Here is a 26,955-nt window from a genome sequence, read left to right on the forward strand (position 1 = left end):
AGAGCTCATTTTTAACGTGTGCACAAGATGCCAGTGGCCGGCACCAGGGAGCAGCTGCCGCGAAACCCGGTTTCGAGCAAACCCTCAGGGCCAGGCCGCCCCGGTCCGGGAGGCAGGCTCGGCGCGCCGTGGAAACGCCTCGGTGCAAGGCTGCGGCGCCCGGGACCGGACCCCAGCCCCGGGGCCCGAGCGGCGGCCTCCCCGCAGGAACGCGGTCGCCCCGCTGCTCCTCGCTGGGGAAGAGCCCGTCCCGGATTTGGTTTTGCTACAAAACTTCTTGCAAAAATCTAGCCCCGCTGCCAACACGACCCGCGGGCGGCACACGAGCGAAGCCAGCAGCGGGGGGAAGAAGGAAGGTCTCCCCCCCCCGCTCCCCACCCCCCGGCAATTTTTCCCAATGAAACTGAAAAGCCGAGGGAGAAATCGCAAGGGCGCTGGGGCTGGCCGGGGGGACAGTGCGGGGCAGACTCCCCTCGGGGGCTGGAGCACGACAGGAATGTACCGGGGGGTTTCCCCACCTGCGATTGTCAGGGACCCGTCCTCCCCCGGCTCCGAAACTGCCGCCGGACAGATGGCCCAGGCGGGTTTGTGCGGGTCTGGGGGCTCCTTCCCGCAGGAGCCGCTCATTGCGGAGTCTGTAGATGTGAACAGTCGGCCTGGGCTTCCCTCATCGCTGGGACTTTGACGATTTGCTTCACAGTTCACATTTTCATCCCCCGCAAACTCTCCCTCCCCCCCAAAAAAAACCCTCCAAGGGGGTGCGTCAAGGTTTAGATTAGAAACGACACCAAAGAAAAAGCCACTGGACTGTCTCCAGCTGCAAATTAAACAGGTGTTTTCCTTCCCCCGCCTTCCCAAGTCTGGGGCGAGGGTTTTCAGGGAGCATCCTGCTAATTTCGTTTGGTCAGAAACAAAACGTCCCCCCAGAAGAGAACAGGGACATGAATTTGGGGAAATTCGCTTTATTTTCCCCTTTCTCTGCCTCGACCTGCCTTTGCTACACTCGCATTAAATGCACAGATCAGATCGTGCACAAAATAATGTTGTAAAGTCGGGAAAAGAGAGCTCGGGGAAGAGCAGAGACACGGAGACTGGCTTTTCTTGTCGTCTTCGGAATTATTTCCTCTTTTCGTGGTGGCGGGGGGGGGGGCCTTTCCATCCCAATTCCTACAGTCCATGAAACGGTCAGAAACAAAGCTCATCAAATGGGAGGATGACTAGAATTGTTTGAATGTATTGCAACAATCCCTTGCCATGCACGTTTCCTGTGTGGACGGAGAAGCATTCAACCCCGCTCTCTGAGCAGACAGTTCCTAATGATTTCATTGTGGCAAAACAGATGGTTTTTATGTATTTAGAGCTCAAGGTGAAGAATTAGTTTCCACGCTCCCAACCTAGTTACAGACTTCCCCGCTTTAATTTATTTATTTTTTTTGCGGGGAGGGGGGAGAGAGGAAGTTTTCTAGAAAGGATTCAGCTCCTGTAAGCTTTTGCTAGCACCGGCGGGTGATGCAGGAAGTTTTCTCTAGGACATCAGTGAAAACACGCTCACTGCATTTCGCCTTCTCCGGCCAAATGATTTTCCACCGTGCATGTCACACGCGGAGCGGTATGAGCCTGTTCCGCTGACTATTTACACGGACTCCGGCCCTTTATTTTGTTTTCAAGAATAAAGCGAGAACAAGTAGTTGGGGCCCCGCCGAGATTCGTCAATGTGATTCCCAGCTGAGAGCGGTTTGGGGGCGAGTCTTTCGGGGGAGGAGTGGTCGGGGGGGGGGGGGGCGGGAGGGAGTTGTACAAACTTCCACCGTGCCCCAAAATCACGACAAGGGGTAATTTGCAAAGCACGTTTAAAAAACCAAATTCAATCCTCCATGGCGGGGTGTGTATTTTCCGCTCCGGATTAAAATCGAAGTTCACACGGGCACGGCGCGATTGCCAAAAGGGAAACGCTTCGGATTCAAGCTCCTCCGCGTGCCGGGCGTGCTCGCCGAGCCGGCGGGGCTGCAGGCGCTGTGATAACCGCACAGAAATAAGCCTGAGTTTTTTTTAAAAAAAGATAAAAACGATGCGGGTTGGGGGGAGGGGCGCGGAGAGAAGATTTGTTTGTTTCCTCTCAAAAAGTTTGTGGTTTGGTTTGGTTCTGCAGCCCCTGGGAAATGCAGCGGGGGCTGCCCGGAGCACAGGCAGCCCGAGAGCCCGCGGACGGCGAGGGAAAGCCAGGCAGTAACTCCCCTGGTTGCAAAATAAAAAGTCAATAAAATACGGTTTAAAATAACCGGCTTTGAATTCAGTCTGATCCGCACCATTTCCGGCTGCATTTGGAAACCTTCTGCCCCGGCACCTGATTCCCGCTTGTGCCCACTGGTCCTCACCCCCCGCCCCCCATCGCCAGCACCCCCGCAAAATAATCAGGGGGACGGTCCCAGAGACGCGGCCCCTCTCGGGTTGCAGAAGGAGGCGGCGGCGGCGGGGCTGGATCCTCTCCTTTGATCGGACTTGAACCCACTATCATTATGACCCCCCCGCCTCCCCCCGCCACTCGACCCCCCCCCATCCCATCCCGGACCCCACTAACCGGCTGCCTGTGGGGGGGGGGATTCAGGAGCTCGCGGCAATCCTTGCATGGGAAAATAAAACTTGCCACGCAAAGTTTGACTCCGCAGAGAGTCCGGATTTGCAGGGAAACCAAAGGGCACCGGCCTCCGTGACTCCGCTCAGGGTCCCCGCAGCCCGGGGAGAGAGCCGTGGGGGAGCCTCTCCTCCAAAGTTAGCCCCGGCTCCTGCCCCGCACAGGCTCCCCCCGCCCGCCCCGCTCACACACAAACGCGCGCACACACCTCTGTGATCTCCAGTACTCACAGTGGAAATTCCTCTGGAGATGGCTCCACTTTGTCAGGCTCGGGAAAGCAGGCGCAGAGCGCGGTGCATGGGAAGTCCTGGGCGGGTTTGCAGGCTGTCTTGGATTGCATGGAACAGATCAAGAGACTCAATTGGTGTGAGAGAAGGAGCAACGCTGCCTCTCAGCGCTGGCTCTAATCAGTGAATGAACTTCCACTCTCAGAGGGACTGGAGAAACACACACACACACACACCGAGCCGGGCTGAGCACGGAATACATTAGGCCACTAAGGGAGTATGGGAAATGGAGTCCACCACTGGGGCACAGAGCTGGCCAGCCCAGGCCCGGCCCATCTTGCCCACTGACAGTGGCAAAGGTTTGGCTTCTGGCTAAGGGTTTGTGGCTGGCAGTCAGATTTTTTGCATACAATTTTCAATGTTTTATTATTTCCCTTGGGAGTTTATTTAGTTCCTGTGAAAGAGAAGAATTAATAGGACTGGTCTATGTCCCCCAAATTTCCCTCACTCCCTGCAGCTGCCCCTTGGCCCTTACAAGCAGCATAGCTAATCCTACCCTATCCTGTATGATAAAATTATACCCTTTATTTACAGAACACCTTTTACCCTGAAGCTTCCCAGCGCACCATGCAAATTATGGGCCAGTCCCACCAGCAACCTGTGCCCAGAACAACTTTGCAGCCATTCAAAACTCATAATAAGAAAACCCACGCACCACAGGCCATGCTATCATACATTCTTTTCTCGGGTATAAGAAGAGACACACACTTTTTTTGGTTTTTTTGTTTACACACATTTCTATGGCACTCAACGCGGTGCCACCTGACCACGTCAGAACATTAACTAATTTAACCTTGCAATACCAGGGGGAGGCAGGGGAGCATTAAAAACATTATTCAAGTGGGGAAAGACAGGCAGAGAGACCATAAGTGACTTGCCCAGACTCATACAAGAAATCAGTGGCAGAGCCAAAAAGAAAATGCACGTCTTCTGACTCTCAGACTGTTTCGTATGCACACACACAACATTGGTATTTTAAGTGTAGCAGTGAGGAACATGATTCCTCTACCCACACTAGCACACTCGTCCCTGTACACAAAGGAATTATTTAATTCACCTAAATCGGGAACTGATGTCAGAGACATTCATTCAGTGATGGAGGGAATCATTTTTTAACATTAAAAAATGTCAGTTCTTTCCTTTTTAAAAATAAATAATATAGTGACCGTTTTTTTGGCTCCCTCTTCTCTGATTGTGCATGGACACTGTGAAGTATAATGGGGATACATTTGTTATAAATAGGGGAAGGAGGTCAGCTTCTTACTGTAACAACCTGGGTTGTTGTCTCTGTGTGTGCGTGTATGCAGCGTGTGAGCCTGTGCAGGTGTGTATTCCTGGCCTCCTCACTCTTTCATGAAGAATAGCAACAGCTTTTGGTTAAGGTGTGACTCATTACTAAAGTTATCTAGAACTCCAGTTTTGTCTGACTCTCCCAAAATTACATACGAGCCCAAAGCCAATGGGAGTTTTGGGTGGTTAAGAAATGCAGGTTCAGACCCTACCTCACACTTTGCAGAACATAAAGGTTTGCTTCTCTTGTGGATTGAAATCTACCCACCCTTTTTATATCACCTCAGGCAGACCAATGTTTTCTTAGGTAGCCAGCATGGTTGCATGCCCAATGCATGATTAAACCTTAACAGGCTAAAAGTAGCCAAACAAAGCCTTCCTCCTTTTTACACTTAATATCTCAAAATAAAAATAACCTTGACATTCCAAGCCTCTGAAATCAGCAAACGCCTGTGTCTAAAGATGCTTCAAGTGCTTGCTCCTCTCCCTGTTGGCCATGTCATGGTGGAGCAATACAGATGGTGGTACTCAAGGAAATGTGTATGACACTGTTTGGAGATGCTCACTACACAGTTTGTTATAGTATGTAGTGTGTGTACACCAGAGTAAGAATGCTCCATGGACAGACAGCAAAATGCCGTTTCCATGACATCGTGGTCCACCCACAGGACACCAGGCTGGAAGTCAGGGATTATTCCTGGCGCTGCTACACATTCCCTGTGTGATTCTGGGTAACTTTCTGCTCCTCTGTTTTTTAGGTACTTCTAAGGTACTTATCTCATTGAGATCTAAGAGTGGATGCTTGGGTCACAGAGAATTTTAATTTGTACCACAGTTCACAGAATTCCCTCCTCTCTTATTCAATATTTTCTTGCCAGGATTCCTTGTGGAACCTGACTGGCAGCTTCCCAAGTGAGAGAGTTAATGCCGCATGCTGTGGCAAAGCTCCCATTGAAGTCAACGCACCCCTAAGGGTGCCCAACTTCAGACACCTGGGTCCAGAGAGCACACAACGCCCATTCACTTAGTGCGAGCATGGGCGACTGACCTTTCAGAAAATCAGAACCTAGGTTTCTCAAGTTGGACAGCCAAAAAATTAGACCCCCAAATTCAGAGGCCACTTAAAAGAAAATTAGTCCAGGTGCAAGGACTGAGTCGTTAGCAAGGGGGCAGCCTGGGATATTGACAGCTGACAGTCACCGTTCTGTTTGCTTGTGAAAGAGTCAAATACTCGATCTCAAAGAAATGTGTCAAAGTTTTGGTGTCTCAAACTTTGAGGGAAATAACTGAATTTAAGGATATTGGTTTCCTACTCACTGAGCATATCAAATGATACATACAGTATCATGTAAAGTAGTGTGTAAACAGACATATGAAATCACATTCCAAACACAGAGGGCAGTGAGAGAATTTTTCAAACTCTCACCCCAGTCCTTCATGTGTTTAGGTACATGGGCAACTTTACACACGTGAGTAGTCCTATGTGAGTAAAAGTACATACTTGATTAAATGTTTGCAGGATCAAGGCCACTGGTTGGTATAATAAAGACAAAAGATCTTTGCAAGTAATTAAACTTTGTAATTCTGGACTATCTAATTACTGAAGAGGAAGGACTGGTACCTCCAAAGCCCTGGGATATTGTTCTACTATTATGTAAAAATTGGTCTTTAACCATTCCAGCTGAAGATCTTTTGTCCTCATACCTCATGTGTGAGTTCTCTATACACTGGATCTAGCTATCTCTAATAGGCACCAATTACCCCTGATTATAGTTGAATTTCTCAGACTGAAATATAGATTTAGAACAATGTAGGATTTTTTAACATAAAAGTAGCGCTTTTCATATTGCTCACTTCTAACATCTTTTTTTGCAAACCCAAGTAGCTGCCAAAAAAGCTGCATATGCAAACACACACAAATACAATAGTACAATATATAAGGCACTGATCTCGCAATAAGCCCCATGCTGAGATCATTGAACAATTGGCTCCTTAGATAAATATTCCTCTAAACTCATATATATTAGCCATATTTTAAAAAAACATTAGGGTTTTGACACACACAAAGGATATCAAGTTAAAAATGAACAGATCTCTTCCAGAAACCTTTAAAAATATTCTGTTTGAGAACAATGTTACTAATCATATTTACATTACAGCTTACAATAGCAATTATCAAATTCTGGTTTAAGAAAGTACTTTGATGATAAGGTCATATTTTCAGGTAGGTATAACGTTCTGAAAAAACGACCCTTTGGATTTAAATTTCTTACACTTTGTTCTCAGCCAAAAAGCAATTAAAACAATTTATTTTTTAAGTTTATAGAAAACCTTTCTGAGTTTCTGAGTACGGAAAAAAGGGGCCAATTCCTCACCTCAGATATAGTTTATACCAGCTGAAGATCTGGCCCTTTGTTTTAGGCTTTAAGAAAATTGCTTTTAAAAAAAGTGCAGGGTTTTTTTGTTTTGAGGTTGCACATAATTAGTTAAAACACTTAAAGTCAAAAATACAAACTTGGCATTTAGTTGTCTTCTGTGAGAAGTATCTGCAAAGGTAAACTTGAGAAAATGATTGAATTAATATAATCCGTTTTTTTTTTAAATTCCTTATCTGTGTTACCAATGACGGTCCTAATCCTGCAATCAGATCCATGAGCAAGGACCCTGAACCAAGGTGCAACCCCATTGGCACAAAGGTCCAATGCTCCAGATGCTCATGCCTTAGCATAGTGTTGCAATGTTTGGATTGCAAACACTGTGCACAGAATGCTAAATCCAAATTAAATTAGCATATGTAGGCCCTGATCCTATAAAGATTTATACACATGCTTAACTTTACGCACATTGACTTCAATGGGACTACTCAGGGTGTGCAACGTTAAGCACATGTGTAAGACAGCAGGATCAGGGCCTTTGATGATATAAGCGCTTTGGGGGAGGGACTGTACTTTTGTTATGTCTGTGTACCAATGCCTAGAACAATAGAACCTGGTCCCTGACTGGGATCTCTAGGTGCTACCATACTACAAATAATAACCGTAGCAATAATTAATTGAAAAAATACATGTTATTCTAATGTTATGAAAATACTTATACTCAATCTAGTTTACGAAATTTTAAAAAAGAAACAGAATTTGTTCCTAAACTATTGGATAGCATTCTATAAAGAAACAAAGAAGTTATCAGTGAGTGAAAACAACATACAAGGGATGCCCTATTTTCTGCTTCAATATAAGTGGATGCAGGGTGTGGCTATCTGAACAGACATGCATCTGATCTGTACACAGATTGAGGCCACTACCTGCCTGCCCAAACCCTGCAATGCTCCCCACCTACTTTAGAGTGGAGTTATTGTCAGAAAAGTGACTATGTAAAAATGGCACCTGCTTACTCATCAGGTGTCGTTCCCCCCCACCACCCCCCTTTTTTTTTCTCATCTATTTTGATCACAGATGAGTCCCTGGTTTATGTTTGGGTGAGATTGCAGCTGTATTCCACAGTTAAAGACAAGAGCTTTTTGAAGCCACTTTGATTTGTCATGTCGCAGCCTCAGACCGGTTCAGCAAGAACACCGAAGATGAAGATTTACCTCTGAGGTTGGGAACATTATTCTGATCTAAGCAGCTGAGCGGGGCTTACTCTAGTGATTGACGTGTGGGCTGTCCAATAGCTCAGCAGAGGCAATATGGGGTGTTTCTGTTGTAGAATCCTTCTAGCGGTACTGAATCCGTACTGTTCTCTGCCAGTCCATGCCCTCTGGTGTGGTTGGGGCTGTGAGTTACATGCTTAAAATCCCAATTGCATTCCAAAAGTTTGGAATTCAGAGCTGGCAAACTGTCACTCCCTGTTTCTTCCAGAATGAGCCATTTACTTTTCAGTGACCTGATGACTTGCGGGACCAGTGAGAAGCAAAATTTCTACCAGTCTAGAGCAACAGTCAAAGGGAAGCACGTTGCTTTTCTTCACACAGCTCTGCCGCTGTTCTTTTCCAAGGCCTGTCAGGCAGTGCTGTGCATACGAGAGATCCTTTGAGGACTGTCTTTCTGGTCATTCTGCAAAACTCATGTGATTCCACCTTCTGGGTAGGTCCTGCCCCAGGCTGGGTCTCCACATCAACATTGCAGTTCATGCCCAGCACGATACGAGTGCCATAGGGAATAGGATCAGCAGCTTTGGAGAGTCACCCTGTCCTTGCACAGGAGTTACAGAACGGATAGAAGATCACTGACAGGTAACTGGACCAACCATAGCTTGGATCCAGCCTGCACCTGCACATCAGCCATAAAGGCTGTCTTAATCAGTTCTAATTTACTGAGGTCAGGTGCATAGAATCATAGAATCATAGAATATCAGGGTTGGATGGGACCTCAGGAGGTCATCTAGTCCAACCCCCTGCTCAAAGCAGGACCAATCCCCAACTAAATCATCCCAGCCAGGGCTTTGTCAAGCCTGACCTTAAAAACTTCTAGGGAAGGAGATTCCACCACCTCCCTAGGTAACGCATTCCAGTGTTTCACCACCCTCCTAGTGAAAAAGTTTTTCCTAATATCCAACCTAAACCTCCCCCACTGCAACTTGAGACCATTACTCCTTGTTCTGTCATCCGCTACCACTGAGAATAGTCTAGATCCATCCTCTTTGGAACCACCTCTCAGGTAGTTGAAAGCAGCTATCAAATCCCCCCTCATTCTTCTCTTCTGAAGACTAAACATCCCCAGTTCCCTCAGCCTCTCCTCATAAGTCATGTGTTCCAGTCCCCTAATCATTTTTGTTGCCCTCCGCTGGACATTTTCCAATTTTTTCACATCCTTCTTGAAGTCTGGGGCCCAAAACTGGACACAGTACTCCAGATGAGGCCTCACCAATGTCGAATAGAGGGGAACGATCACGTCCCTCGATCTGCTGACAATGCCCCTACTTATACATCCCAAAATGCCATTGGCCTTCTTGGCAACAAGGGCACACTGTTGACTCCTCTCCAGCTTCTCGTCCACTGTAACCCCTAGGTCCTTTTCTGCAGAACTGCTGCCGAGCCATTCGGTCCCTAGTCTGTAGCGGTGCATGGGATTCTTCCGTCCTAAGTGCAGGACTCTGCACTTGTCCTTGTTGAACCTCATCAGATTTCTTTTGGCCCAATCCTCTAATTTGTCCAGGTCCCTCTGTATCCTATCCCTACCCTCCAGCGTATCTACCACTCCTCCCAGTTTAGTGTCATCTGCAAACTTGCTGAGGGTGCAATCCACACCACCCTCCAGATCATTTATGAAGATATTGAACAAAACCGGCCCCAGGACCGACCCTTGGGGACTCCACTTGATACCGGCTGCCAACTAGACATGGAGCCATTGATCACTACCCGTTGAGCCCGACAATCTATTCAACTTTCTATCCACCTTATAGTCCATTCATCCAGCCCATACTTCTTTAACTTGCTGGCAAGAATACTGTGGGAGACCGTGTCAAAAGCTTTGCTAAAGTCAAGGAACAACACGTCCACTGCCTTCCCCTCATCCACAGAGCCAGTTATCTCGTCATAGAAGGCAATTAGATTAGTCAGGCATAACTTGCCTTAGGTGAATCCATGCTGACTGTTCCCGATCACTTTCCTCTCCTCTAAGTGCTTCAAAATTGATTCCTTGAGGACCTGCTCCATGATTTTTCCAGGGACTAAGGTGAGGCTGACTGGCCTGTAGTTCCCAGGATCCTCCTTCTTCCCTTTTTTAAAGATGGGCACTACATTAGCCTTTTTCCAGTCGTCCGGGACTTTCCCTGATCGCCATGAGTTTTCAAAGATAATGGCCAATGGCTCTGCAATCGCATCCGCCAACTCCTTTAGCACTCTCGGATGCAGCGCATCCGGCCCCATGGACTTGTGCACGTCCAGCTTTTCTAAATAGTCCCTAACCACCTCTTTCTCCACAGAGGGCTGGCCATCTACTCCCCATGTTGCGATGCCCAGCGCAGCAGTCTGGGAGCTGTCCTTGTTAGTGAAGACAGAGGCAAAAAAAGCATTGAGCACATTAGCTTTTTCCACATCCTCTGTCACTAGATTGCCTCCCTCATTCAGTAAGGGGCCCACACTTTCCTTGACTTTCTTCTTGTTGCTAACATACCTGAAGAAACCTTTCTTGTTACTCTTAACATCTCTTGCTAGCTGCAACTCCAGGTGTGACTTGGCCTTCCTGATTTCACTCCTGCATGCCCGAGCAATATTTTTATACTCTTCCCTGGCCATTTGTCCAATCTTCCACTTCTTGTAAGCTTCCTTTTTGTGTTTAAGATCAGCAAGGATTTCACTGTTAAGCCAAGCTGGTCGCCTGCCATATTTACTATTCTTTCTACACATCGGGATGGTTTGTCCCTGTAACCTCAATAAGGATTCTTTAAAATACAGCCAGCTCTCCTGGACTCCTTTCCCCCTCATGTTATTCTCTCAGGGGATCCTGCCCATCAGTTCCCTGGGGGAGTCAAAGTCTGCTTTTCTGAAGTCCAGGGTCCATATTCTGCTGCTCTCCTTTCTTCCCTGTGTCAGGATCCTGAACTCGACCATCTCATGGTCACTGCCTCCCAGGTTCCCATCCACTTTTGCTTCCCCTACTAATTCTTCCCGGTTTGTGAGCAGCAGGTCAAGAAGAGCTCTGCCCCTAGTTGGTTCCTCCAGCACTTGCACCGGGAAATTGTCCCCTACTTCCAAATCTTCCTGCAGATAGTGTGCAGAATCAGGCACGCTAGGGGCAGATGCAAGAAACCCTGTGGTAGCAACTATAGAATTGTCAGGCTGGAAGGGACCTGGAGAAGTCACCAAGGCCAGCCCCCTGGAATAACCTGTCCTTAGGGAAAGTTCTCTCCTAACTCCCAATAGTTAGATATGGGCTCAAGCCCTGAGGCATAAGAGTTTATATCCCTTCCAAACCATTTGTTTATATTTAAAAATATTTGGTAGTCTAACTCTGGATATTCTTGTTCGCCATGTAAATGTCCAAACCTTTTTAAAAATTCTGCTATACTCTTAACCTCAAAATATCCGTGTGCCAAAAAGTGTTTCCTTTTTCCAGTTCTGAGTTTGCCAGTTTCTGGTTTCATTGGTGGTCTTTTCTTCGGTAAGAAAAAGGATGATCAGAACTGCCCGAGCTACTTTTGCTTTATACCATTCATTCTTGGATGTACTTTCACACGGGAAGGGAGGGAGGCAGATAAGTAGCCTGGGATGAGATCTAGAACTGGAATAGCTATAAATGCAAAGCACTCTGGGCCCGGGGGGGGGGGGGGGGAGGGAAGAGGATGGGGGAACAGGAGTAAGGGGAGTGCAGCCCTGAAAAGTTTGAGGACCACTGGCTTAAAGGATACCCTTAAATGGTGCTTCAAGCAGGCCGGACTTATGGGCTCCTGCCGCCTGGGGTCCCTGTTTCTGGGTTTCACAAGCATGGGGCTGGCATAGGAGAATGGTCTTCTCGGAAGCCTGAATGCCCTGGCACCAGCTTCCTCCGGATGGGACTTCCCATGGTTCTGCCCCTCTCGGCCGGATGGGGTCCACATGGCTCTGTGTCCCTGCAGGAAGCCCCACCCTGGGATATCAGTGGGGAGCCCTTGGGAGCCATGCTGGAGATGTGGCAGCTAGGCCTGGAGGCTCCTTACCACCCTCCCCAGAGCTGGCAACGTCCGGCCGGCGTCCACTGCCCCCATCCACAGCGGGAGGGGAGGGTCAGGAGCGAGGCACGCGGCTGCTGGTTCGGGCTCGAGCGGTGTCGCTGTGACTTTCCCTCCGGCGCCGTTTCCCTCCCCTCCGGTTACGGGGCGGGGAACCGCTTCTGCCTGCGGAGGGCCAGGCTCCCCACCCGTCAATCGCCGGGGGGTGGAGCGGGCGGCACAGACTGTCCCTCCGACCTCGGCCTTGCAGGGCCGACCTCACGCTGCAAACGCCTCAGCGGGGGCACCAAGCCACAGAGGGACAGAGGGAAAAGCAGCCCCAGGCCACAGCTGGGACGCAGCGGGACAAACGCTGGGGCCCCGCGCCCAGGCCGAGGCTGGCGCTGAGGGCGGGTGGCGAGCGCTGACTGAGCCGCTTTCCTGCCCAGCACGGGGAGGCTCAGCCAACTTGGCGGGAACTCTAGCGGGTGCCCATGTCCTGCCCTGGTGCAGCTCCGCCTAGAGGTACCTAGGAAATAAGGCGCCGGCGGACGGCGGCTGCGGTCCCGCCACAGTGGATCTGTGGCCCCCAGTGCGCTGAACAGTGGCGAGTGCCTGACTGGAGGCCGGGGGGGGAAGGCTAGCCACAGACGGGAGCCCCGGGGGTGGACTGAAATACAGCAACAAGGCATTCTGCCCCCAGCGAGACACTGCCAGCAGCTCCCCAGCTCCCCCGAGCTACAGAGGAGGCAGCCACCTAGAAATGTAGGGCTGGGAGGGACCTGAAGAGTATGTCAGCACTCCGGCCAGACATCCTCCCACCGCACAGGGTCCGAGAGCCCGGGCTCCCGCCTGACCCCAAACGTCTACAGCCCCCGAGCCTGAGCCCCACAAGCCCGAGTCAGCTGGCCTGGGCCAGTCGCGGGTGTTTAATTGCAGTGTAGACACACCCGGGGAGGTCATCTAGTCCAGGTCCCCGGTGCGGAGGCAGGACCAAGTAAACGTAGGTCCCTGACAGGTGTCTGTCCAGCTTGGAGTGACGGGTTTTCCACAACCTCCCTTGGAAGCCTGTTCCAGAGCTTCATAACCCTGACAGCTACAAAGTTTTTCCTAATATCTAACCTAAATCTCTCTCGCTGCCCATTACTTCTTGTCCTACCTTCAGTGAACATGGAGAACAATTAATCACCATCCTCTCTATCACAGCCCTTAACATTTTTAAGACTATCAGGTTCCTCCTTAATCTTTTTTTCTCAAGAGTAAGCAGGCCCGGTATTGTTAACCTTTCCTCTGAGGTCAGGTTTTCTAAACCTTTGATCATTTTTGTTGCTCTCCTTCGGACTCTCTCCAATTTGTCCACATCTTTCCTAAAATGCAGGGCCCAGAACTGGACACAACACTCCAGCTGAGGCCTAATCAGAACCGCCTAGAGCAGGACAGTTACCTCCTGAGTTAACAACAATCCTGTTAATACACTAAAATAAGTTGGCCTGTTTCTTGCTTTGTCTCTTAACCAAACTAAAATAACTGCACAAAAATCCTCTTTTCCCTTTCACACTTTCACACATCCCACAGTGATATCAGACTTTTTTGCAACTCTGTCCCATTGTTGGTTCATTTCAGTGTGTGATCCACTATAGTCCCCAGATCCTGTTCAGCAGTACTGCTGTCAGGACAGTCATTCCCCATTTTGTAGCTGTGGATTTTATCTTTACTTCCTTTATTTTTTCTTGCATTTAACTTTATTTAATGTCATCTTGCTGAATTCAGACCAATTTTCCAATTTGTCAAGGTCGTTTTGAATTCTAATCCTGTCCACCAAAGTGCTTACAACCCCTCTTATCTTGGTGTAATCCACAAACTGCACTTCATTACACAAGTCATTCATAAAAATGTTGAATAGCACGAGGCCAAGGACTGACTCCACTGGGCAAAGCCTGGATAACTACTCTTTGTAGTTCAATAAAGTGGAATAATTACTAGAACTGGGCAGGATTGATGAATAAAAACTTTCATATTTTTTTCTAATTTTTTGCTGACACATTCAGATATTTCTGTTTTTTTTAAAATGTTAATGGATATTTTTAATTAAAAATACCCCTTATTTCTCTATTTCCACCCTCCGCCCCCAATTTGCAGCAAGAGAGAGGAATATTTTATTGCTGATTTTGATTTAGGCAGATGCTGTGATTTCTTTCAAAATTTCAAAATTCATTTTTTAAAAATTCTGATTTTTAAAACATTTTAATTAAATAAAATTATGCTGTGGGGGAAAATTGGAAAATAAAATGGGGCCATTACAAAAAAAACAGAACGAAAACATATTTTTCAATTTGCAAACATTTTTGCAATTATTTCCTTCAGTCCTTGAGCCAGCTCCAATCCTGACATGGTGGCAAAGAGCTTTTCATCTGGTTATTATTGTTACTTTAAGACGGTTATCATTGGTATTTTATTTATGGAGAGCTAGAGCATACACAGCATTGCACAGCACATACCAGAGGGCTTGATCCTGTGAAGTCCTGAGTTCCCTCATCCCCCACTGACTTCACTGGGAAAGGAGAGTGCTCAGTTCCTCTCAGGATTGAGACCAGCGTCTCTGCTCTGATGAGCTTATGCTCTAACACAGACAAATTTGATACACAGGACAGCAATTGAGAGAGGAGTAGGGGCTGGAGGTTGAGGAGGTTACCTGGATTTGAAGGAGGAGAGCAGCAGCCAGCCACACAGGGACTGGGGGGCTTTTCCAGGCATAAGGGGTGGCACAGAAGAATTGGAAGAACCAAGAAGAGCAGGAAGTCAAAGGAGCTGCGTGGAGGAAGCATGCTGAGAAACAGAGAGAGAGAAGGCCGTGTGTTAGGTATCTTGCAGGATAGCCAGAGAGGTCCTGTGGAGGAGAGGGTACAACCCAGGATAAAGGAACCGAGATTTGGGAGGGCTCAGGCCAGTGCAGGGCCCTGGGAACTGATGTGCTGTTTGAAGGAGAGAGGAAGAGAGCGCAGGGGCTTGAGGAGGAAGTGATGGGGCTGGAGCAGCAGGAGAGGAAGCGGATGTGAGCAGTGGTATTTTGGAGGGATGAGCAGTGGGATGCAGAGAGTCCCAGAAAGGAGGAGGCTATCGCGGGCTATCCACAATACATAACACTTTCCACGGGGCCCCCAGAATTGGGACTCACTGTCCTACTCTCAGCAGGTCACTTCACCACCTTGGCCAACCTGGTCTTCTGACACCGCACTGCCCCACGTGGAGGCTGGACGTACTGGATCCGCGGTGGCCCCCGGCCCCTCGGAACTCCAGTCTCAGTCAGGTAACGTCGGCTATTGCAGCCAGCCATCAGCGCTACCTTGCGGTGCCTGGCAGAACCAGTCAGTGTCCCTCTAATTTTTCCCACCCATGTGTGGAATGAATTTTGCTCTGTGCACCAATATGGAGGTGATGTGTGACACAACCCTGTGTGGCCCATCACCTCCATATTGGTGCACATAACGAAATTCATAGGGCGGGGGTGGGGCCGAGGGCTTTGGCATGTGGGAGGGGGCTCAGGGCTGGGGCAGAAGATTGGGGTGTGGCGGGGGGGTGAGGACTCTGTCTGGGGGTGTGGGCTCTGGGGTGGGGCCAGGCATGAGGGGTTTGGGATGCAGGATGCGATGGGGCTACGGCGGGGAGAGAGGACACCCCCCCAGCCCTCTCTTGCCGCAGCAGCACCAGGGTTGGGGGGGAGGGGCACCTCTTCTCCAGCCGCAGCAGATCCGGGGCTGGGCTGGACTGGGGCAGGGGTACCTCTCCCCCGGCTGCGGCAGGTCCGGGCCAGGCTGGGTTGGGGCCAGGGCACCTCTCCCCCGGCTGCGGCAGGTCCATGCCAGGCTGGGTTGGGGCTGGGGGCTGGGCACCTCTCCCCTGGCCGCAGCAGGTCTGGGGCTGGGGGAGAGGCATCTCTCCCTGTCATAGCCCTGAGTGCTTGTGCGGTGCTTATTAGGCTGCTGGACAGCAATGTGGCCGCGCAGCTTAGAGGGAACTTAGGAACCAATCATCACTGATCACATTCCAGGTCTCGGACTCACCAGGAAAAGGGGAAGGGCCATTCTGCTGGGAGCTGGAAAGTTTTAAATATTGGTGGCACTATATTTCTTTGTAGCCCGGCACACCAAACTACAGCCAGGTAGACCTAGCAAGCTTTTATGGTTGCTCTCCCTTGTGGTTAGCTAGGGTATAACATGAGCTCACTCAGCGAGGGTAGAACCGATGGGACAACTAGTGTGAGTTTGGGCTAGTCTCCTGAATGAGATTTTGCAGGACCAGGCTCAATGTCATTATTAATAATATTTGTATGGATCTATCAGATTTGATGTTGCTTTACCACAATGAAAAAGACAGGATGCTTATTCCAAAGAGCTTACAGTCTAAGGACCTAATTCAGGGAGGTGCTAGGTGCCCCCAATCATTACAGTAATAATAAATGACAGCTGAGGATGTGGAAATGGACCGTGGTTTAGACAGAAATATTCTAACCTTTCGCTACAGGTGTTTTTCATGCTGCAGCGTAATACAAAGGGATTCCATTTTGGGATTCTGACTGCAGAGCGTTCATGGCTTAGGATGTCGGCCAAATTCACCCAGAGTGAAATCAGGTGTAAGTGTGACTTCCATGGTGTAAGTGTAAGTGACTTAAGCAGTGCCACTGCTTTTGCTGGCCCTCTGCCAGGAGGTGAATTTCACCTGACCGGAGTGATGGTCCTGGAAGTCCAGCCTTCCCGATAGTGCTCACCGCTGTAACTGCTCGGGTAAGAGTGCTGCAATGCCAATGAGACAGCACCAGAAACCCCCCCCACACCTTCGCCACGTTGGCTGACCAGGGCTCGCATAATGGTCCAATGCACTGGTGCGGTGCTAATGAGCCAGCGTTCATGGTAGCCCACAGTGCTGTTGTCATGCCAACAAAATGGTATTCATCCCTGGGAAAAAAATAACCAACTAAATAAATAAATACTTTCTTTCTCTGGACGGATGTTTGTTTAATAAGAGTTGGAGGTTAAACCTGGAGGGGGGAAGCAGGGGAGAACCCAGGCTGAAAAAAAACAAACTGATCTCTGGTCCAGTGTGAGCAAAATAAAATGTGTGTTTCACCCTCTCAGAAGCTCCTGGGCCTTTCGGGAGATTCCACACAAAGCCCTCTTTCCAAATGCCCGGCTCAGCCAACCTTTCTGTAGCAAAGCTCAGAGGAAGCAGCTGAGGGGAGGAGTTCCTGCCCAATTATTCCCCATGGGGCCCACACTCAAATTCCGTGGATCATCGGAGTGTCACCTGAGGCCTAGGACCTCCATGCAGACGGCTGGGTCTCTACACTGGTGGTAATCTCTGTGACGGGGACAGTAGGCATCTCCTGAGCTCTGCCCCCACCCAACACAGGGCTGCCTCCTCCCCATGCCTGGTACATCCCTACCCGTCACAGATCCCCAGACCATGAGCTATCCTCACAGGGGCTGGGGGAAGGGAAGGGGTCAGCAGCAGAGCCACCGGACCCCTTCCTCCACCAGGGAACCTCCCTTCTCCGGGGCAGAGTCTGCCGGGCTTCAGCATCTCAGCTGTTCCTGGTGATGGAACCTGGAGCTCCAGCTTTGGAGGCCGCTGGCATGATTTATTCTTCCAAAGTTAGAATGGTGCTGTGCTTCGTATAGTGCACCCGATATCTCTGTGATGAAGGCAGGCTCTGAACAGCGGCATCAGCCAGTGAGGGCCTCCTCCGGCTCCCGGTAACATCAGTGGAAAGACATGGGAGCCGACTGAAAGCACTGCAATACGGAGCATTGTGTAAGTGCTAAAGACTATAGCATGAGTCTCAAGATGAGGCATGGATGGGTCAAGCCAGAGCTTATATTAAATTTAGCATGTATCAGTCCATGTCGGTTCTTGTATGTCCCTCATCACGTTAGTATCCGAACACATGTTTTCTTCAGAGATACAAATATCATCCCAAGGGCATGTGGCAGAACTGTCATATTGAAATAGATTCCCTTCATTGCTTTATGTGCAGGGACTCTGCCTTTTCCTGACTGCTCAGTACCTGGAGTAGTCACTCTCCTCTAGCCCTGCGGCTCTCAACCTTTCCAGCCTACTGGACCCCTTTCAGGAGTCTGATTGGTCTTGTGTACCCCCAAGTTTCACCTCACTTTAAAACTACTTGCTTATAAAATCAGACAAAAATATAGAAGCATCACAGAACATTACTGAAACATTGCTTACTTTTTCATTTTGTCTGTATGAAATTTCAGTTCGTACTGACTTTGCTAGAGCTTTTGATGTAGCCTGTTGTAAAACTATCTAGATGAGTTGACGTACCGCCGTGAAGACCTCTACGTACCCCCAGGGGTACGCGTACCCCTGGTTCGGAACTGCTGCTCTAGCATACCAGCCAGCCCCGTTATTTTCCTGCTAGCCCCTCCTAGAGACTCACTGCTTATTTTTGTTAGTCTTCTGCTCAGAGCCTCTCCTCTCCCTGCACGCACTCCACTCTCTTGCCTCACCTCAGTCCTTTAATCTAGCTTGCATTACACTCCCAATGAATTATTTGCAACACAAACAAATGTGGAACTAACAAGCTGCGTGCCAGACATTAACAATCCAGTCACAATGACCCACATTTCCGTATTGTCCACTATCTTTGGGTGCCTAGTTTGAGTGTCAGAGGAAATACTTTTTCACACACTGCACAATTGGCCTGTGGAACTCATTGCCACAAGATAATACTGAGGCAAAGAACTTAGCAGCATTCAGAAAGGGATTCAACATGTATATGGATAACAAGAATATCCAGCATTATAATAGTAAATACTAAAAAATGAAAATCCACCGAGATTTTTGGAAGGGATATAAACTCTTCTCTGCCAGGGAAATCAGTGGCTCTTTGGGGTGAGGAGGAAACTTACTCTGAGGGCAGGCTATCCCTGTAGTGTAGTTGAATCCTGCAAGATTTCTTGCATCTCCTTTGGACCATCTGGTGCTGGTCACTGTCAGTGACAAGCTATTGGTCTAGATGGACCACAGGTCTGATCCAGTCTAAAAATTCTTATGTTCCTGCCTACAGGTCCATTAGAAATCAATGGGAGGTGCGAGCATGCAGCATTCCTGAGCATTAGGCCTACATTATCCCAGGTTGGGCACCCAAAAAGAGTGAACACTTGAAAGTTGAAAGCCGTTACCTTTATATACCGGCCTTACTCCTCTCCTTTGTCTGTACTGAGTTTGTAAACTTATCGAGGGAGGTACCTGTCTTCACACATGCCTATGAAGCACCATGCACAACTAATGAGGCTATGCACAAATACATCTTAATACTTTAAAAATGTCCAGCCCCTTGCGTACGCAGGTTTGCTACTGCCACTCTAACCCAAAGGTTGGAGTGCTAGCTTGGGGGGCTCCAGGGGGGACTTGAAGCTTTTTGCAGGTCAAGTCATAGGGGAACCATGTCTCCCGTGGAGAGACACCAAAAACAGAAACGGGGAACAAATGCCTTTGTCACATAACTGGAGCTTACCTGCTTTACTTGAAGGGTATTTGGTAAGATGCGTAGTGGCGAAGACTTCTGTCCTAATGTGTGTGAACTGCTGGATTAAGTCCGTCGTTTGTTAACAGATTTTTTTTCTTCTTTAGTTTCTCATGGAGACTACTTCCTAATGCACTACTTGACACTGTGCAGCCTATACCTTCTCCTCTCTACGAGATAAGGTAAACTCTTGGCATGAGGTTATGAATGTCTGCTAACTATTTTCCACAGACAAATGGAGACAGTTATTTATTTATTTACTGCTCTTTCCCTTTTTATGAGATCAAGTCATGAGGATTATAAAAGAGAAGCAACAAGGCCCCATTCCTGCCATGGGATCTGCATGGCTGAAGCTCCATTGAAGTCATGGGGCTCCCCCAGGGTGCAAGAGTCTGGCTCCAAGAATCCAGTTGGAGGAATTGGGACCTAAAGGGTTAAATGCATCACGGTTTTATGTACCTGTTATTTTCCATTCAATAATTGTTATTAGATCCTAAATGACTGGCAGTGGCAACATACAAGTGCCTGGACAGACAGCAAAGATAACAGGTAAGGCAGAATGACTGAAATGGATATGAACATTTTAAAATCAATTAAATATTATTTTTTAAAAACCTCACCAGGTGTCCGTGACGTGTCTTTAGAGTTACAGGGATGCTTCCCTGGCCCTGCTTAGAGTTCAACCCTTCGGGCCAAATTCTCTGCTGGCGTAGCTCCAGTGAACTGGAAGAGCATCTGACATCTAGTGGCAGTGGAGGTGAATATCAAATGGTCTTGCTAAGATACACTGTACCTACAGGAACCAGGTTTTGTGTTTGGCTTGTGAACTCATCAGCAATTTCCAAGACCCATCATGACTTGTAAAACACCAGGTGATTTATTAGATGTGTATACGGCGAGACAAACTGTTTCCAGGCTTCAAGCGTGTTCCTTCCATCCCCCCATCCAGATACTTACCATACTCACCAGAGTCTATGAGCACCTCCATGGGAGAGATAACATTGCCCTCTCTCTGCACTCCCTGTCACCATGAAGCAGGCTTAGGTTTGGGGTGGGGGTAGGGGGTTAATTAATCTGTGAAAATGAGGGTGCTATTTTAGGAAACCTGAGCTAATGCAGGGTCTAATCCTGCTCCCGCTGACATGAAAAGGAGCAAGGTCAGGCTAGTGTTGTCTTGGTGGCAACTGGCGAAAGCTTCCCTGGTTACTCCCGGGTGTTCTGACCCCTGGGGAGGTGACGCTGTTGAAAAGCCGTGAGGCACAGAAGCAGGGTCACTGACACAGGCATGAACTGTGCCCGGTCTGGAGCGATTGGCTGGAAACCAGGTCTCATTTGCTCCTTCTCCTGCACATCCTGTCAGTGCAACCCACTCCGCTGGTGTGCCACACGGACATATTTCAATGGGCTAATTACAAATTCCATCCATCTTGCCTTAACTGGATGCGAGTGCAGCAGGCCCGATGGCATCAGCCTCATCTCCTTCATTCATGCCACGCGCCGTTCTCTCTTGCTGCAGGCAAAAGTAATTTCCCCAGCCTGGAAATGTGATTTAATTTGACCTTGTTCACACAGGTTCGATGCCTTTTTACAGTTCCCACCCCCCGTTTAGCATGGTATTGAAGGAAATGACTTTGATTCACAACAATGTTCTCCCAAACCTCTGCTCTTCCCTCCTCCAGGTGCCTATCCAGTGAGGATGAAAGCTCTGCCTCTCTTGTGAGGAGAGTCCGGGTAAAGTTGGGGCAGGTGTGAAGGGGGGGATGTGGCATTGCAGGCACATTTCTCACCTGGCAGTGTCAGGCGAGCTAAAGGGCAGGGCTTTTCATACAAGCGGTGTCGGAAGTTGAACGGTCAGAAGTGGAGAACGAGGAGGTGTTAGCAGAAACACGATGAGAGGGTTAGCAGACGCACAGACATCCCGCTCGGGGGAGGGAGGGAGGCTGGGGAGAAGGTGATCTTCTCCCCGTGGAGAGGATCAGCACAAGAGCTAGGCACCGCTTAAGTCCGGATTCTGGCACTAGCGGGACTTCAGTGGCGTTTGGCCATGTGGTGTAGGGGGGACTTCAGTGGCAAGGCCCTTTGTCCAGAAGTGAGTTTCACGCAGAGACGGCAAATGGGAACCTGACGGCCTGCTGTTGGGGACTGAAGGAGAGGTTCCCGCTGTCTGAGCTGGGCGAAGGCATTAACACCTGGAGAGGGGGTCTTTAACAGGTGTTTCCCCCAGCACGACCATTGCAGGAGCCCCACACCTGGTTCCATAGCCTCCATGGGGCCGAGTGGTACCGCAGGCCATGATGAGCATGTGTCACAGGTCGCCCCCAGTACCCCATACGCGGAGGATTTCAGATGTAACAGCCCCCAGCTACAAAGCCTTGGCTCGTTAGCACAAACTGTAGTTAATGAATACTTTTCACTCTGGAGGTCCACGGTTCAGCCCCTGGTGTGTTGGCCAAGAGGATGGCTGTCCCACTAGGCGTCAGCTCCCCTAGTACGCCAGAGTACAGGGAGACTCTAATCCTATCTCTCTCCTAGCTGGCTGTGCTGGGAATGGCTCCTTGCAGCCTGCCTGTGCTCCAGTCCACCTGAGCGGGGCACACATATAATTTTGAAGGGGGGAGTGACAGAATAACCTAGATCCCACTGGAGTCAGTGGGAGCTCATCACCTTCTTGGAGGGGGTGGAAATTGGGATCCTGGCAAGGACAAGATGGGGAAGGGAGAAATCAGTAAGGAGGGAGGGAAAGAGAGGACATGCAAGTGAAAGCCAGGAATGGAAATAAGAAAGACCGTGCAAGACAGGTAGGTTAAAGAGTGCAGCAGAGCAACAGAGAGAGATGAAAACTCACCTAACACACAGATTAATTGACTTATAATTACACAAAGGATCACGCAGAGGCCTGGCCAGCCCCTGTTCAATCCGTGTATCTGGCTACCTGGAACAGATCTGTAATTTAGTTGTGATTTCATATCACCCCAAAGTGCGTTAGATGCTTTGGAGAGGCACAGGCTGATCGTGTATGTTACCGTCTCCTCAGTGAAACAAGCCCTGGGGCTGGCAAGCCATTTGGCACCCCGCACCCGCAAAGCCGCACGCCCTACCAGGAAACATTGGTGACCTGAAGTAATAAACTGCAGAGATGCACAGAAACACACCTGCAATAGTTTCCAGTAATGGGGATGCTCGCACCTGTCACCAAGCCAGACAATTTGGCAGCACGTGTCACTTTGACTTGTTAATGCTGATGCTTCTCGTCTACTGGTTTTCCCTTCTTCGCTGAATTATTACTACAGACCTGGAAAATCTGCCAGAAATGTTGCCAAGTTGTATAGCTTCTTTTCCTCCATATTCAAAGGGATTTTCAATTCATTTCTTTCTTTTGTTAAGTATGTGTGTGCGCACCTTTTTAAAAGCAGATCTACTCAGAAACATCTGAAGTCCCTAATAAAGAGGTTACTGGGTCTCTGAATAGTTTAAATCTACATGACAGAACAAAACTTTAATATCTGATTTTTCACACTCTGCTCTGGTGATTGAGATAACATGGAACCGGGATCAGAACAGGGGCAAACCCCAAATCAGATTAATAAATTATAAGGCCAGAAGCAGGGGCGGCTCTACCAATTTTGCCGCCCCAAACAGTTGCCACCGAATTGCCGCCACGCCCGGAAGAGCGGCGGAGCTGCTGCCCAAAAGCCACCGTGGCGGGAAGAGCGGTGGAGCTGCCGCTGAATTGCCGCCACGGGGCACGGACTGCCGCCCCATTCTGAATGCCGCCCCAGGCACCTGCTTGGAAAGCTGGTGCCTGGAGCCAGCCCTGGCCAGAAGGGACGCTTATGGTCGTCTCATCTGACTGCCTGCCTTACAGAGGCTATAGAATTTCACCCAGTGATTCCTGCATCAAACTCATAACCTTCAGCTGAGCTAGCACATGTATATTAGAAAGATAGCTGATCTCCATTTACAGACTCCGTGTGATGGCACATCCATCACGGGCCTAGGCGAGTTGTTCCAATGGTTAATTACCCTCCCCGTTAAAAAGTTGAGCCTCATTTCTAGCCTGAATTTGTCCAGCTTCAGATTCCAGCTATTGGAACTTAAGATGGGCCTGAACCAAACCCCTACCCCCAAACACCTTCCAGCTCGGGGAAAATTTGGATTTGGGTCCTAGAGTCGCAGCTCAGGCCTATCTCCAAGCAAACCAGCAGCAAAGGCTCCATAGCCCATCAAAAGTCCTAAATAAAACTGATTTATTTCACTCAAGTTGTCTTTCAAAAATTCGCCCCACACCTCCATAGGAGATTACCTTGTGCATGCTGGTACCAGCTACAACCCACCCAGGTTTCGTGACCTCAGAGGTCAGTGATTACACGCAAGAAGACCCTTTTCTATCCATACAGAATCACCCAACCTAGACCTAGACCTAGCTATGATGGGCCTGATTCTCCACTCAGTTACCCCAGTTTTATACTGGGGTAGGCATACTGAAGCCAATGCCAGCTGGTCACCACCTGGGGATTCCCTTGTGCCTGGAAACAATCTCATTCATGGAGGACAGGTCCATCAATGGCTATTAGCCAGGATGGGCAGGGATGGTGTTCCTAGCCTCTGTTTGCCAGAAGCTGGGAATGGGCGACAGGGGATGGATCATTTGAGGATTCCCTGTTCATTCCCTCTGGAGCACCTGGCACTGGCCACTGTCGAAAGACAGGACACTGGGCTAGATGGACCTTTGCTCTGACCCAGTCTGGCTGCTCTTATGTTCTTATGACCAGTCTCTTAAGAAGAGGCCCTAGAGGAGCAGCGGATGGCAGTGGTGTGTGACCCCAGTTCTCCGGGGGTGACTGGAAGCCCATAGCATGTCGTCCCAGGTGGCTTACCAGGCACCACCAAACAGAAGGAGAATGTCTGAGGAACAAACAGAGCGTAAGCCACTCCTAGCATCTTCATGTGACTTATCTCCTTGGCTCAGGCGGTTGATGCTTTTCAAGAGCTGGAGCACTTGGCAACCACGGCCAGCATGAGAGTGACCAACAGGGGCAGGATCCAGAAACGCTCTGTCATGGCATTGCTAGCTAGGGTGACCAAATGTGACTGACAGCTGAGGATGTCCCTTATTGCTGGGGATGATTCAATGCACCAGGGCATAGCACTTGATTACAATTACCAGCGAAGCTGGCTCTTCACTTTGGTGTTATCTGTTTATTCCTAGGAAGCCCTGTTGTTGTTCAGAGCCCGCTGCCAGATGACTCATGTTTCTTCAGCAAGATCCAAGCGTGTCCCGCCAAGGAAGGATGGTCCTGTAATATGGCACTAGACTGCAACGGGAGATACCTGGCTTCAATTTCCAGCTTTGTCCCAGACTTCCCGTGTGACCTTGGGTAAATCACTTAATCTTTCTGTGCCTCAGTTCTCCCTTTCTCCCACCCTGTCTGTCTTGTCTGGATTGGAAGCCCTTTGGAGCGGGGACACAGTCTGTTATTATGTTTTTGTACAGCCCCTAGCACAAGCCGTAATCTTGATTGAGGCTGGTGTTATATACAGGAGGTCAGACTAGATGATCACAAGGGTCCTTACTAGTCTTGGAATCTATGAACAAATACCCCAATTATGTATCTTTTACCCCTATGTTTAACGTCTGACTCTTGCTGGGACTACACGTGGGGGAGATTTTTGGAAGGTGCCCGTGCATGTCTTATAGGAGCTATAGGACAGCCAGGTGGGGGGACACAACATCCCAATAGGGCAGAATTAAGAAGGGGAGGTCTTTGCGGGGATCCCCTAAAATGACAAGTCATCTGGAAAGCAGCAACCAAGGAGCTGGCCTCTCTCATGCAAACTTTGTAGGAAGAAAAATCCCTTTATCAGTCTCCCTGTCCCGGTTCTATTGCTGTTTTTTTAAAGGGAGACCCGCTAAGATTTGCCAGGGCTTTCAGGCGAGAGCACTTATTCACAGATTTATCAGAGGTGACTTTATAACAGCGTCTTGTTTTGGCAGATGGCTGTATGTTGTTTTAAATTTAAAGAGAAAGGCATAAATATCAGTAAAGAAAGAGGGTAATAAGAAAAATATTAAACTGCACAGTGCAAATCCCGGGGGAATTTCTATTGCAATAACTGACCTCCCATATAGCGCCATTTGTTTCAGACACTGGCAGCTTTATAGGTGCTTGTACGGCTGCAGAAGAACACCAATTTGCCACTGCAGTTTGTTTTGATAACTGAAACTTTCAATAAATCTATATTAAAATCAAAGGGAAAATTAAATAGACCAAAGCCAGTGACACTCGAGATAAGGTAGCACATTACTACACTGGCCTCTTCAGCTGGGGGGACCTGTCTCTTAGTTCAGACTTGGGTCACAAGTGTGATGAATTTTTGTGGACTCAGCTATGTTCCTGCATAGCAGCCAGCCTCTCCACAGAGCGACAGTGTTTAGGGGAGATCTGGCATTTCAAACAGGACTTCTTCAAGAACATAAGCCAGGGTCCTTCACAGGGAGAAGGGCCAGCTTTGCACAGAGCACCACCCAGGCCGGAGAGGATGTCTCTCTCACCTTTGCCCACTTATGCTCTTCTTGGTTTTAGAGGGACACTCAGCTTGACTCAGGCCAGGCTTTTCCAGCCTTAGGGGCAGCCTCTCTGGGGCGGTGGGGAGAACCCGCCTCCCTGAGGTCCCAGCTACACTTGGCTGTGGGCACCACTAAACCCGCAAAACGGGTGTTGGGAGCAGTGTGTGTGGGTTTGTTAAAAAAAAACAAGGGAGCTTTGGGCAGGCAGAAAACAGTGTCCCTTCCCCACCTCTGGTTTGTGCCCGAGGGAGAGGAGTGGCCGGAGTACCAAGAGACGCCAGCAGAGGTTGGAGGAAAGGAGCAGTGAAGTTGCTGCACGTATGGCCCAATACTGTAGCACTACCTCTTGGGGGCTGAAGCTGGAGAGGAGCTGGGAGCTCCTTGTAAGACTCCCACCCCGATTCTTTCCCTGTTGCCTTGAAGCAGCAGCCTCCCTGCCAATAGGTGCTGCAGCTGCTCTTTCACAAGTGCACATGAGCCACACAGAGGGACCAACCAGCCTTTCTCATCCCCTCCCAACACAGGTCCTTCTGGTAAGTGCTGGGGGGTGGGCAGTAAAGGGAAGACCCTGGGGTGGAGTGCAGAAGATAAAAAGAGAGAGCAAAATCCAGGGAGGGGGCTGAGGGGGAGATGGGGAGTGTGATGGGGCATGTGCCCCACACTGGCAGAGAAGGGGTTAAAAGCAGCCTAGGGAGGCTGTGCAGGGAGCAGCCAATCTGAGAAAGGCTGTGAGGTGCAACCAATCAGGGCCCAGGAAGCCCCTATAAAAAGAGCTGCAGGGGCAGAGGTGGTCAGCTGCTGCAGGGAGCCTGAGGGAGAGGGCTGGGTTCCTAGAGGGCTCCAGGAAGGTAGCACCTCAGATAGGGCAGGTGGGAGCAAGGGCTGGAGAGCAAGCGCCTGGCTGGCTTCTGGGACTTGCAGTCTCGAGGCCTTGAGAAGACGGCAAAGAAGGTGTTGGGGCCAGGGGAAATGGCCCAGGGAATGGAAGCAGCACGGGTGAGAAGTTAAGGAG

General features: G+C 49.3%; 1 protein-coding gene across 4 annotated transcripts in view; it reads right to left on the minus strand.

Moving 5' to 3' along the window:
* Positions 1-3,005, minus strand: part of RNF220 (ring finger protein 220) — a 329,460-nt gene extending 326,455 nt beyond the window's left edge. For 2 of the 4 annotated variants that reach the window (XM_074961895.1, XM_074961896.1), the window contains exon 1: positions 2,863-3,004. The gene's annotated coding sequence lies outside the window, so the exon portion shown is untranslated. Of the gene's footprint in view, positions 1-2,862 lie in introns of all 4 variants that reach the window. The other 2 variants (XM_074961894.1, XM_074961897.1) reach the window with 2 other exon arrangements.
* Between the last annotated feature and the right edge of the window lie 23,950 nt (positions 3,006-26,955).

The sequence above is a fragment of the Natator depressus genome, chromosome 8 (genome assembly GCF_965152275.1).
Source record: "Natator depressus isolate rNatDep1 chromosome 8, rNatDep2.hap1, whole genome shotgun sequence".
NCBI lineage: Eukaryota > Metazoa > Chordata > Testudines > Cheloniidae > Natator > Natator depressus.